The sequence below is a fragment of the Vulpes vulpes genome, chromosome 1, assembly GCF_048418805.1.
Source record: "Vulpes vulpes isolate BD-2025 chromosome 1, VulVul3, whole genome shotgun sequence".
Classification (NCBI taxonomy): Eukaryota; Metazoa; Chordata; class Mammalia; order Carnivora; family Canidae; genus Vulpes; species Vulpes vulpes.
The window spans coordinates 47353378-47366082 of NC_132780.1; the positions used below are offsets into that span (position 1 = coordinate 47353378).

A 12705-nucleotide genomic window follows, 5' to 3' on the forward strand; every position below is an offset into this window, starting at 1 on the left:
CACAGTTGCATTGAATCTCTTCAATAATTTTTTAAATGTCCACTGACCAAAAACAAAAATAAAAAAAGAGCATGATCATCAATTTTTAATCCACCTTTCTTCAACACTACCCATGCTGTAAGAGTATTTAGTAACATCCACACAACATAATTGAATTCTCCAGGGAATAAAATCCATTTCAAAAGACAGTCATGGTAAGTCATGGCAGTGATAATTATCCATTTCAAGTCAGAATTTCTGTTCCTGTTCATAAGGAAGTTTGTCTTTTTAAGAGCAGCTTTGACACTTAAAGAGATAAATTTTTCTGTCATTTCTTTAACACATTCAATGAGTTTCTGTAAGCAATGGAGTCTTTAATAACGCTATTTGCTTTTCCTCCCATTTGCATAATCCTATTGCTAAAGATCCTGAAAACTGTAAGAAAAAATAAGTAGACTTCATTCAATAGATTACTTAAAAAGTCAACAAGAATTTGGAGGACCTTTCCTTCAGAATTAAAATATGATTTCAGTGCTTCAAATAAAACTGAAGATGGGCTTTTTGAATGTGAGAGTATTTGAAGACTAAATACCATCAAAATAACAAAAATCCTTTAATTGCTCAGTTCAAACAATATAAATGCCTGAAATACAAGAAAAATTTCCTGACAATTACTTTGATGTCAATAGAAAAGACATCACATGCCGTTTGAATAGCATTTTTGCAAAATATGGACAGGACAGTCAAATTTTCCATAGAATTGCCTGTGCTTTGCTTCAACCCTGAATTGAATAAATACTGCCTGCACCTTTATGCAAGAGTTTACTAAAATTTGTATTTGTATTATCTCCCTTAAAAGTAGAAATTTTTTTTTTCGCAAAGTCCAACTCAACCATGGAGCCTCTGCCAAAATTCACTATTATTTGTGAACTTTTATCCAGAAGAGATTTTATTCACAGTAGTCTATAAACAAGTCTTTTAGTGAGAGAAATATACATACTGCACAAGCAAAGGGAGACATTTTTCTGCCTTGTGATTACTTCTATCCATGGCTGTGCCTTAAAAAGATCTCTGATAATCTCTGTAATTATAAATGGAGCTAGTTTTTATTATTACCGTAGATTTCATCTTGGCACTTGAAAATGTGCTTGCAGTTTCAGAATCTGAAAATACTTCTGGTAGCAGTCCATTCAAACACTTTTTGGAGCTGAAAGACTAATGATAATATACGGAGTGGAAGGAACGGCTGGGAGAACCATCTTTCACTTGCCTCCCAATCTTCCCAGGAGACTGTCATGAAACAGCTTCTCATTCCCTCCCGGATTCCGACAAGGTATGAGGATTTCTGTTGTGCTCCTGCTTAGGGTACAGCTGCAAGCTATAAAACCACTTAGCTACAGCCGGGCACAGGCTTGGTAGCACTAGGAATGCTTTATCATTCATGTAATCATCTAGCACCTTTTTTGCTCTGGTGTCATCCAGTGGAACAAGGGACACAGGAAACTAGCCCATTTGCTACTCTGGCTTTTGCTATGTGAGTAATAAACAGCTTGAATCCAATAAGGGATCAGCATTTCTTTATCAGCCAAATCCCTCAGCCTTGCCTGACACAATCCCTATGCACACAGTCTCTTTCCAGCACACAGCACACGTTCAATCCACAGAAAACAATGGGGCATCTCTCCAGACAAACAGAGAGTGGGGACTGATTCCAATGTAGCAAGCAGCAACCCCCCTTTTCTCTACCATCAAAGCAATTAGCCAAAATATTAGTCAGCATTGACTGCGATGATGCTGCATAATGAACTACTCCAGACCTTGGTGATTTAAAAGAACAATAGTTTGTGCTTATACCTAGATTGATTGGAGCATATCTGTTCCACATGTCTTTCATTTTCCTTGGACCAGGGGGCTAGCCAGGCATGTTTCTCTTGTGTCAAAAGCAGAGGCATTAGGAAGGCATGCCCAACCATGCAAGTGTATTCCAAGCCCGTGCTCGAATCACATCTGTTAACATCCCATTACAAATTGAGTCACATGGTAGAGTGATAAATCTGATAAATCTGGGCAGGGGAGGTATACTCCACCCATGGAGATGAAGATGGAAGAACTACTTTTTACTGATAAGCTAAAATTCCACATCGAAGAATCACTGTGTGCTCTGAGCTCAGGGGACACAAGACAAGCTCTCAGAGTAGTTTTGGTACAGCCTCTCTAAAGAGGAAGCATCCCTTAGGGAAGGGATGGTGAGTAGGGCTTCTCTTCTCTTAGGGAAGGGATGGTGGGTAGGGCTCAGCACAAATCTTCCCCTTATCTCCTCCTATCTAGACCCTTTTATAGTCCTGACAAGGTTAGGGGAGTAATTGAGTTTTGATTCTCTTCTTTGAAGTCCTACAGGGTGATGTGCTGCAACTCACTTTGAGATCTGATATTTAGTGCATAAGAGTATCTACCAAAGCTTCCAATTTAACAATCCTCTTATACAACCAAAACTTGGCAATGCACACAGCAATGACCAATTTGGGAACTTGAAAAAGAAGCTTTAATTTCAATGAAATGTAGAATTTGTCCTCTTTTCATGATCAATCTCCTTCGGTTAGGTTTTTGGAAAAACAGGAAGCTACATACTCAGGTATCCTGGAAAAAGTTCTAGAGGAAATGAATTTCCAATGACAGCCCTCCCAGTTAGTCACTTTTCTGGGTTTCCACCAGTAAGAGTTCATATCCTCTCTCTCCATTCAGGCACCAACTGCCCAGAAATTAACATTCATTATGCAGCAAGAATACAGTACAACTAGAAGATGTTTCACTCTACTGGTCCCCCCCCACACACACCCCAGCTTTTCAAAGTTCATGTTAATGCCATTTCACTTTTACAAAAGACCCACATTAGTACCTGCTTTTGCTAACTAAAAGAAATCCCCAGAGGATGTTTGCTTTTGTGGAAAAATAGCATGTAATTTTGCTTCGCAGTGAAACAGTAGAGAGACAGCATGCACCCCAAGCAGTGAGCAAGAGCAGCCCTACCCATTCCTTCCTGGGAACCACACTCATCACTTAGCATCAAACTGCCAGAGCTTTGAATATGTCTGTGATCATCAGTGCTTTATCTCAATTTATTTTGTGCATCCGTTAGCAAGATGTGTCTTAGGGTATCAGAAAAGCCTCAGGAGAGGTTATTTTGGGGGTCTAGAAGCACTCAAAAAAAATTCCAGATAAGTTATGGTAATTGCTTCTTTGCTTTACACTATTTGGACTTATGAAAGGGTTCATAGGACACTCTACTTTCATTTTTTTAAGATTTTATTTATTTATTCATGAAAGACACACACACAGAGAGGCAGAGACATAGGCAGAGGGAGAAGCAGGCTCCATGCAGGGAGCCCGACATGGAACTCGATCCTGGGACCCCAGGATCATGCCCTGGGCTGAAGGCAGGCGCTAAACCACTGAGCCACTCAGGCATCCTGACACTCTACTTTCAGACAGCAGGGAAAACCTATACTTTCTACTCAAAAGTTTTCTTCTTTTACTTACTACTTTTTTTTTCTTTTACTTCTTTTACTTACTTATTTTATTTATTTTAAAAGAAAGGCAGACTGCCACATGCAGCATCTCATTGGGATGTGTCTGGAGTCTTAGAAGCTTGACTACCCTACATTCTCCTACAAATGGACCTTGAGAGCTTGTTTGGAGATTCCAGTAGGGGTGTACAGCTACTATTAAACCCTTGACAGAAGAATGGTCTTCCTCTATCCAGGAGGGTCATCCTCCTTGACCAAGCATGCAGCTTCTCAAGGGATGCACATGGAATGAAGAGAAAGGAAGGGAACAACCACCTAGCCAGGCAGATCACACAAATCAACCCTAGTGATCAACGAGGTGACAGACGTTGCAGCCAGATCATCCTCACATCCTCAAAAATCTTATTTTAAATCTTTTTGTGCAGGTATTGAACAAAACTTACCCTTTCCCTCTTCTGTTGCTCTTTCCTGCCCTGACTGGGGAACATTGACCTGAAGAGGCATTGACAAGGGCTGGAGTGAGAAGGAGAGAAGAACTAGGAATATCTTCAACAGAAGAAATATCCGTGTCTTCATCTACCAAACTTCAGAACCTTGAGCAGTTCTAGTGGACCTGAGCCACACGCTATAAAAATTGGGATGTGACTGCAGCACATTCTTCTATTGCAGATTGGTGCATTTTGACTGGCGTCAAAGTTGTATTAACTCATTAATTATGACCCCACTAAGATGATAAATTTGATTAAAAGAATATTTTGAGGAACTGGGTATTTATAGGCATTTAAGAAGGAAAGTTATAATAATACTGCTAAGTATATGCCTTAAAGTGGTTATCTTTTCTACTGGACATGAATTATTTGCATCTCATCTAGACAAAACCTGCAAGTTAACATGTAACTTCACGGAGTCTGGGTCTTTAATTAATAGTAGAAGAGCAGAGCCATAAAAGGTACATTCCCACAGCAGTTAAATAGTCTTTGGATGGGCTTGTTAAACTATACCCCAGTATGTCTTTGAAAGACTATGTGTACTCTCTTGTACAAGTCCTGGATAATTTTTCTTAACAAGCATATCTGGGCATGTGTGCTCACTTGTGGATGAGTCTTGGTAAAACTATTTGCATCGCCACTGAGAAGCCTCCTGGGAAATTATTAATGCAGTTCCTGCTATGAGCTGATTATCTGGGCAGGTCTGGTGATGGTTTATCAAGAGCAGGAAAGTGAGAGCAATAGGCCCTAGATGCTGGCAATAAAGGGATGCATTGTCTGTAGAGGGTTTAACAACAACAATAAAACCAACTAAAAGTTACTCTGCATAGTCACCTTATGCCGGTGATTCTAAACAGTGGGAGAGATAGAGTGTTATTTCCCAGGGGGCAGGCTGCTCTTCTTTCTTCCTTTCACCACTGCTGTCCAGGAAAGTTATCACAGAAGTCTATTGGCTGGACAAAAGAGTACATATCCTAAGGGAAGATACATTAGATTAATTCAGAAACAAAGTTTTGCCTCTCAAGAATCTGATCAGTCAGGGGGTTCTGGGTACACAATTGTTTTGGGTAGAATTGTGTCTCCCCAAGATTCATATGTTGAAGTCCTAAACCCTTTGTTACAGATATAACTAGTTAAATTCAGATGACGTTATTAGGGTGGCCCCTAATCCATTATGACTAGTGTCTTTATCAAAAAGGGAAAATCTGAAGACAGTCATATGCACGTAGAAAAAATGCCCCATGAAGAAGACAGAAATCAGGGTGATGCTTCTGAAGCCAAAGATGTTTTCTGGGAAAACACCAGAATCTTGGAGAGAGGCATGGATTCTCCCTCACAGTCCCCAGAGGGAACCAACACTGCAGACACCTTGACCTAGAACTTCTGGCCTTCAGCCCCATGAGACAATAAATTTCTGTCATTTAAGCCACCAAATCTGTGGAATTTTGTCATGGCAGCCCTGGCAAATAAGCTTAGTAGCTTCTAGTTCTATCAAAGCCCTTACCTAGGTGTTTGCCTAGCTATGATAGGCAGGAGCTATTTACTAAAACCACAGCATCTAGGCATAAAATACATAAAAGGTAAATTTTACTTAATATAAAACTCTTAATATCTCATGAAGCCATTTCACAGACAGCAAATCACTAGATCATCCTTATGTAGCAAGTTGGCCAAATATTACCATTTTTCAGAGGAGAAAACTGAATTTTGAAAAAATTAAACAAATTTCTCAAGAACACAGAGCTCGTTGAGAAGGAGAAGGAGAATTTGAACCCAGACCATCTGATCCTACAGCCAAATTTCTGTTCATTCCCTGGCTCTTGGGAAATGCCTCACGTTCCTGTCACCTCTGCATGATGACTGAGTCATCTTTTAGGTCTCCTGGGTCTGGAATAGAATTATGACATTATATATACTCTTTCCCTTATCTAATCAGAAAGTTAATATATTTGAAATTGAGTCATGCAGTGTACATGCCCCTCCTCACCTATGGGGCCAGCCTAAGAGGCTCTAAAAGGAGGACACAGCTGCAAACATCAGGTGAGTTTATAGGTATTTGTTCTTACAAAACTAGAGACTGAAGCAATTTAAAAGAGATTGCCTCCACCAAAGCACAGACTATCCTTCCTAAACATAGGCAATCCATCACATAGCTTTTCTCATTCAATTATTTATCCTAAGGGATGTCAGAGAAGGGATATATTGATGTAAAATTGCACTGAATGAACAAGTCTTTCTGGGAAAAGTTGACAGTTGGGGCTGGGAGTTGAAGATTAACTTTAAAAACATGGAGTTTAACAATATGGATCTGATAATTGGAGTTAGGATATTCCAGTAGGTGGGAAGAAACAAATGGACAAATGCATGTAGGAAGGCTGTATGCTGTCATTAAGATGTGATGTCATACTGCTATCCTTGCAACTCCTAGAATTTTATTCAATCATTCATTCTTCAAGTATTTATTGTGTGCCCATCAAGTGCTAGGCACTGTTCTATAAAGTGGGCCTCAGCAGTGAACACACCAAATCTCTACACTCCTGGATCTTACATTGGGTTTAGGAAGACAGATAATACACCAAGGAGTAGGTATGCTACATACCAGATTGTGATAAGGCTTATGAAGGAAAGTAAAGGTGAGTAAAGGGGAAGACCTCTTGCATAGTAATCTGAGCAAAGTGAGTCATGGAGACATGTTAATATCTGGGAGAAGAGCTTTTAGCTTTGCGCAGTGGCAGTATCATAGCCAATGAGGTTTATACAAGGCACGATTATTGCTAATTGAAAACTGAGAGAAGAGCTTTTGAGACAGAGAAACAGGAAGTGCAAAGGCCCTGAGGCAGAAGCCTAGCCTATAATGTCCAACATATAATTATTGATTGAGTAATTGTCCAAGTGTATGGGACTCAGACGGGACTAACATGTTTGGACTACAAGATTTATAATATTGAATAAAGGAGGAAAGATTATCCATAGCATACATTGGCTTAAGCTTTTATATTGACTTAATTTTCAACTTAGTATGTCTTTTGGGAAATCATTATGCCTTGAGAAAAAAAAAAAACCACAAAACAGAAAAGCATTCATTTACTGGGTTTTGTCCCAGTGTCTGACCCTACACTAAATACTTTAGAAACATAATTTCATTAAACCCCTATAACAACACCTAGATATAGGTATTGTTACCCCTGTTTTGTAGATGAAGGAAATAAGGATATAAAAGTTTAAATGCCTTCTTAAGTTTATAAAACTGAAAGAGAAAACTGAAAAGATAAAAGAAGGCTCTAAACAGGGCTCTTACCCTTACAGGTCAAGTTTTATCTGAAAAGAATTGAAAGATATACAGCTTCCTATATTATTCCCATGTTCCATAATATTGGGGATGGAGTGTATTACTTCTTAGATTCACACAGAGTACACTCCTTTGACAAATATGTTTTCTCTCCCTCCCTTGCTTGTTATATGTTTTGATTCTACCTACTCTGAGTTTGTTTGTTTATATATTTATTAAACTTGTATTAACTAGTTACTGTGGGCTGGACACTCTGCTGGACCATAAATAAAAATAATGTGACCCTGCCACTGATAAGGCCCAATCCCTGGTGTAGACAAAGGAACAACACTGGGTTTCACAAGAATCTCCAACGACTCTACCAGCAAGAAAGAGATGATGCTCTCAAAATAAGAAGCTCAAAGAGAGATTAATAAAGGCTCTATTTAGGTCCCTCATTATTATTTAGGTATAGGCAGGGTGTAAGGAAATTTCAAGGGATACTGCAAGATCCTGGGACGTTGGAAAAATAATTTTCTTACAGCAAGAATAGGGATTCCTCAGTTCTGCTGGGATATTCAAATTGGGTTTGAATTAAGTTTTTCTATTTTGAATATATTCACTGCCAAATCTAATGTGTGACTGCCCCTAAGGTTCTATTTTTGGTAAATGAAAATGCCCTTGAAAATGTGTTTAGGGCACCTGGGTGGCTCAGTGGTTGAGTGTCTTCCTCTGGCGCAGGTCATGATCCTGGGATCCTGGGATCGAGTCCCACATCGGGCTCCCCACAGGGAGTCTGCTTCTCCCTCTGCCTGTGTCTCTGCTGCTCTGTGACTCTAATGAATAAATAAATAAAATCTTAACAAATTGGAAAAAAAAGAAAATGTGTTCCATTTTCTCCTTTTCTATCAATATCAAAATCCTCTTTTACCAGTTGCCGTCTTCAATAATTTCAGTGATCTTTACTGGAAAATCCTCCAATAGTTTTTGCTGCTGTTTTTGCAACTTTCCCAAAAACTCTACTTTTATGCTCACCAATTCTCTTCCTAATATGATCAAACCATCTAACACTTAGTGAACATCTTTTCCTCCATCTTATCACCAGGACCTTCCTGAGTCTTCAACTCAATTTAACTTCAATGAATCTCCATTTCAGAGACATTGAAAAAGTACTGCTTGGCTCAGAGGTGTATTAGTATTTATTGCTACATAACAAATTACCTTCAAAATTAGAGGCTTTTAACAATTATCACCTCAGAGATTCTATGGGTCAGGAAGTTTAAAAAAAAAAAGGAAATTCAAAAAAGATTTAGTTAAGTCATTCTGACTCTGAATCTCTCATGACATTATAGTCAAGATATCAGTGGGGAACTGCAATAATCAGAAGGCTTGAGTGGACCTGGAGGATCTGTATCCAAGATGACTCACTCACATGGCTGTTGACAGGAAGGTTCAGTTCTCTGCCACATAGCTCCTCCATGGGCTGCTGATGCTTCTCATGCCATCATGCTATCTTCCTCCAGGGTGAGAGACCCCAGACAGCAAGGCTGAAGTTGCCTTGCCTTTTACAAACTTAATATACCATCATGTCCAATATATGCTGTTTACTGGAAATGAGTCACTATGTCCCCACTCTCAAGGGCAGGGGAATTAAATTCCACTTCTTATAGGGAAGAGTATCATAGAATTGGTGGACATGGTTTAAAGCCATCATGGATTCAATATTCACACATCCATTAAATCAAAAGATTCACTGTCTCATAAGTAAGCTAATTATATTTTTTTTACCTCTGAATTCCAACTGATTGCATTGGTTTCATGCCAATCACCTCACCACCACCCGTGGTGAGCTTTGGTCATTACTAGAGGAATATCTTTCTTAATGAGAAGACACATAAAAGCAAAGTATAAAAATAGAGCCATATTAAGGGGGGGGCTATATTTACCAATGATAAAGCTGAATATTTTTATCAACAAAGGACTTTATCAAGTGCTCTGCCAAAAAAGAGTATAAATGCTGGTTTATTTATAATCAAGCCCAGCCTTTTGGGCAGATAACTGAACTTGCCATTCTCTCTAGGCTAAGTTTAATAAAAGATTTATCAGCAGATGTGTGAAATAACACAAAAAAAGTTGTAATAAACTTTAGGGCATCCAGAAAGTCATGCCACATATTTGCAGAATTTTAGAAAATGGCCCTTTGCAAAAACAAAAGATAAGATGGAAATGAAAGAGAAACACTAAGGTTGACCAATGACCTGCTAGGATGGAGTATGACAGTTATGCTCCTATGTTACATTTTTGCATTTACCATAAGCTGTGATGATTGTATCACCCTTAACCAACACTACTACCCCCAGTGGTAAAACAGTGATGTCCCTATGTTGACATAGAATGTAATGATGTATAGCTGGGGAAACAATGCACTGGTGAAATGAGACCAAGGATTGATTTTAGTATGTTTTTCATTGGCATGCACATTGGAAAGAATATCTCTGATTCAACTTTCCATCTGTAAAATCATAACTAAAATAGTTCTTATATTTGGTTTTCCAGGGAGCAAGAACAACACTTAGAGAAACATGATCCATGATTGTAAAGACTTTACAGACTGTCCCATGGAACTTAAATGCAGAAAGGAAAATTTAAATTAGCAAAGTTAAGTCTCTGATATCTAACAGATGTCTAATCAATGACTGCCTTTCTGAATCCATGTAGCCATTGTTTGGACATAAAATACCAATTCTGTGCTTGCAGCTACAGAATAGAGAGTACCCAAATGTTTCTGATCAGTGGGACCCTACCCAACTCCAAGTTACAAACAGAAACCACTACAGGAAAGACCAATTAACTGATAAAAGAGGATGTTAGAATGGGACTATTCTTCTCTTAATTTCAACTAAAATATCCTAAGATAAAATCAATTAATCAAAATGAGTGCGAGACAAATACACAAATATGTAATTTTCAAGGAAATGTTGGAGAACTAGCTCCGTACTCTTGATCCTTCAGCAATGCCAAGGCTAGAAAAATTGGACATAATGTGAAGAGAATGGGGATGTTTCCTTAAAAAGAGCTGTTGCTATTCTGAGTCTCTAATTCCCCAAGAAAGTAAGGGAAGGGGTATCACCTTCTTTACCTAAAGCCCAGTGAGGGGGGTTTCATGGGACCACTTTGAGAGCTTCAGAAAACTACCTTTTCTCAAGAGTTGAAAATGCAGAGATAATTTCATTTAAAATGAGCTCTGTAATTTTGATTGATGTCATCTAGACATTCTGATATTCATAGAGATCATCTCCATGATGTAAAGTTATTGTAAGGATGTCTATTCCGTAAGAATGACTAGAAAAGTCCAGGGACCTAAATAGTTTTCATCCAGAGGCTTTATAAAAGATTTCTCCATATGATATACTTTAAAGGTGGAGGGGCACCTGGGTGGCTTAAGCATCTGACCAGCTCAGGTCATGATCTTGGGGCCCTGGGATCAAACCCTACATTAGGCTCCATGCTTAGCAGGGAGCCCACTTCTCCCTTCCCCTCTCCGTTTGTCCCTTCCCCTGCTTATGCTCTTTCTCTCTCTCTCTTTCTGAAATAAATAAGTAAAATCTTTAAAAATGATATAAATAAAATAAAAGTGGAGTGGAAGAAAAAATCAAATGTGTTTGATTACATGCTTTTTTAGCATGTAAGTTACATATATAATGAGATCAGTGACTTTCCCATGTAAAATTGGACCATCTCCACCCCACAAGAAATGCAAATTTTCATGATGTCAGTTCAGAGTGAAGAACACCCAAAAATCCAAATTCTAGAATTGGATATGTCAGTTTTAATGTCTGTAGTTGAGGCTACTAGTGTTAGGAAAGATTACCCATGAAGGGATGGTTATGGAGGTAGAATGATTCTGGAGTTTTAAAACATTCCTACCAACTCACTGATGTCATCCATCTTGTAATTAGACACTTACTTCTTCCATTTATGAGTTTATTTCCTTTTAAATGTGAACTACTCTGGGTACTTCCCCCATCATGCTTTCTTATCTTTTATCTCAACCGATTATGATAATGGACACATTAAGTCCCATCTGCCCTACATAACTCAATGTAAATGAGTTTATTAGATCCATTATTGAAAGATTTTTAAAGGGAGAATGAAAATGAGGATACCAGCCTGAGAGAAAAGGAAAGGAGATAAGAGATCCCTTAAGGGAAAAGGCGGGGGAAAGAACAATAGAACAATAGACAGAAGTAAACTTTATTTGCTGAACAACATTGTCTGGACCAGAGAATGGGATCCAGTACTTAATACCACTGTGTCTCTTTCTTCCTGAGGGGTACTATGACCCCTACAGAGCATCAGTCAATCATTCAAATGAGCACCATTTAATAAGACTGAAGATAGGGATACCATTAATGGTATTCATGGTATTTGGTGTCAATGAACTCTAAACTCTTTCCCAATAGAGTGTCTTGTGGAAGGACTTGTTGGGTAGATAGAAGAGTCTCTGAGAGGCTTAAAAGGAAAAATAATTGGAAGATGAAATGTGAATTGAAGGAATCTAGATCCCTGACTCCAAAATGATAGTAAACATAACATGAGGCATTCTCTCTTCATGGATCTAAAGCTAGAAAAGATCCCTCAGTATTTGACATCCCAACTCAAGTCCCTCTTCCTTTTGACCCTCTCCCCAATCTATGGTAAGCTGTCAAAGTGGTTGAGTGGCTCTTAAAGAATCCCCTAAGTGACTAGTGGGGATGTTGGTACTCAACCCAGAGATGAGAAAGGTTCGCCTTCTCAGCGGGTATGTGCATTTCCTCATCTACTGCCTCTTGGGACAATGGATAAAGCCCATCCAAAACATAGTTTGAGATACCTAAACTAGACACTGAAAAATTAACATTCTTCTCTTGTTATTTCCTGGAAATCAGAGTTATTAATCCATGAAAATGAATGACTACAGAATGCCTGGAAATAGAAAAAAAAAAATCACCCATGTTATCTAAAGCTGTGTTCTGTTTCTTTTCTTTACTATCCCCTTGACAATAACTTCAATCTCTAACTTAGCAGTTGCTATGGCACCAGGGAAAGGCACATGTTGCCTCACTGAAGGATGCTGTCCACTGATGAGGACTCCAGATCTGTCTCAGCCATTTTGGCCCAAGATTCTTGTTTTGCTACACAAGCATAAGTAAGAATTGGGCCAATTTGGCAGAGAGATGAACCAAGTTCTAAAAGGCATACGTGTTTGAAACTGGTGGGGGATATCCTGAGTGTATTGTTGGTTTCATCAACATTATAATACAATATTTATTTTACTTTAGTGCTCAAGGTTGAGGGTGTATTCCACATTTCCATATAAATTATGTCTCAGATACCAGCTGGTTATGTTTGTGATGTAGGTGATGACAGTTCTTTATCCACAATCATTCACCTCAATTTGCACTTG

At 38.7% G+C, this 12705-nt stretch overlaps 1 long non-coding RNA gene and 1 pseudogene across 1 annotated transcript; both read left to right on the forward strand.

Moving 5' to 3' along the window:
- The first annotated feature begins 1133 nt into the window (after positions 1-1133).
- Positions 1134-6961, forward strand: LOC140595441 (uncharacterized). The gene is made up of 2 exons (XR_011997053.1): positions 1134-1312; positions 3929-6961. It is a non-coding gene; the product is annotated as an uncharacterized lncRNA (long non-coding RNA).
- LOC112908684 (U4 spliceosomal RNA) lies at positions 6709-6782 on the forward strand (annotated as a pseudogene).
- Positions 6962-12705: the final 5744 nt, after the last annotated feature.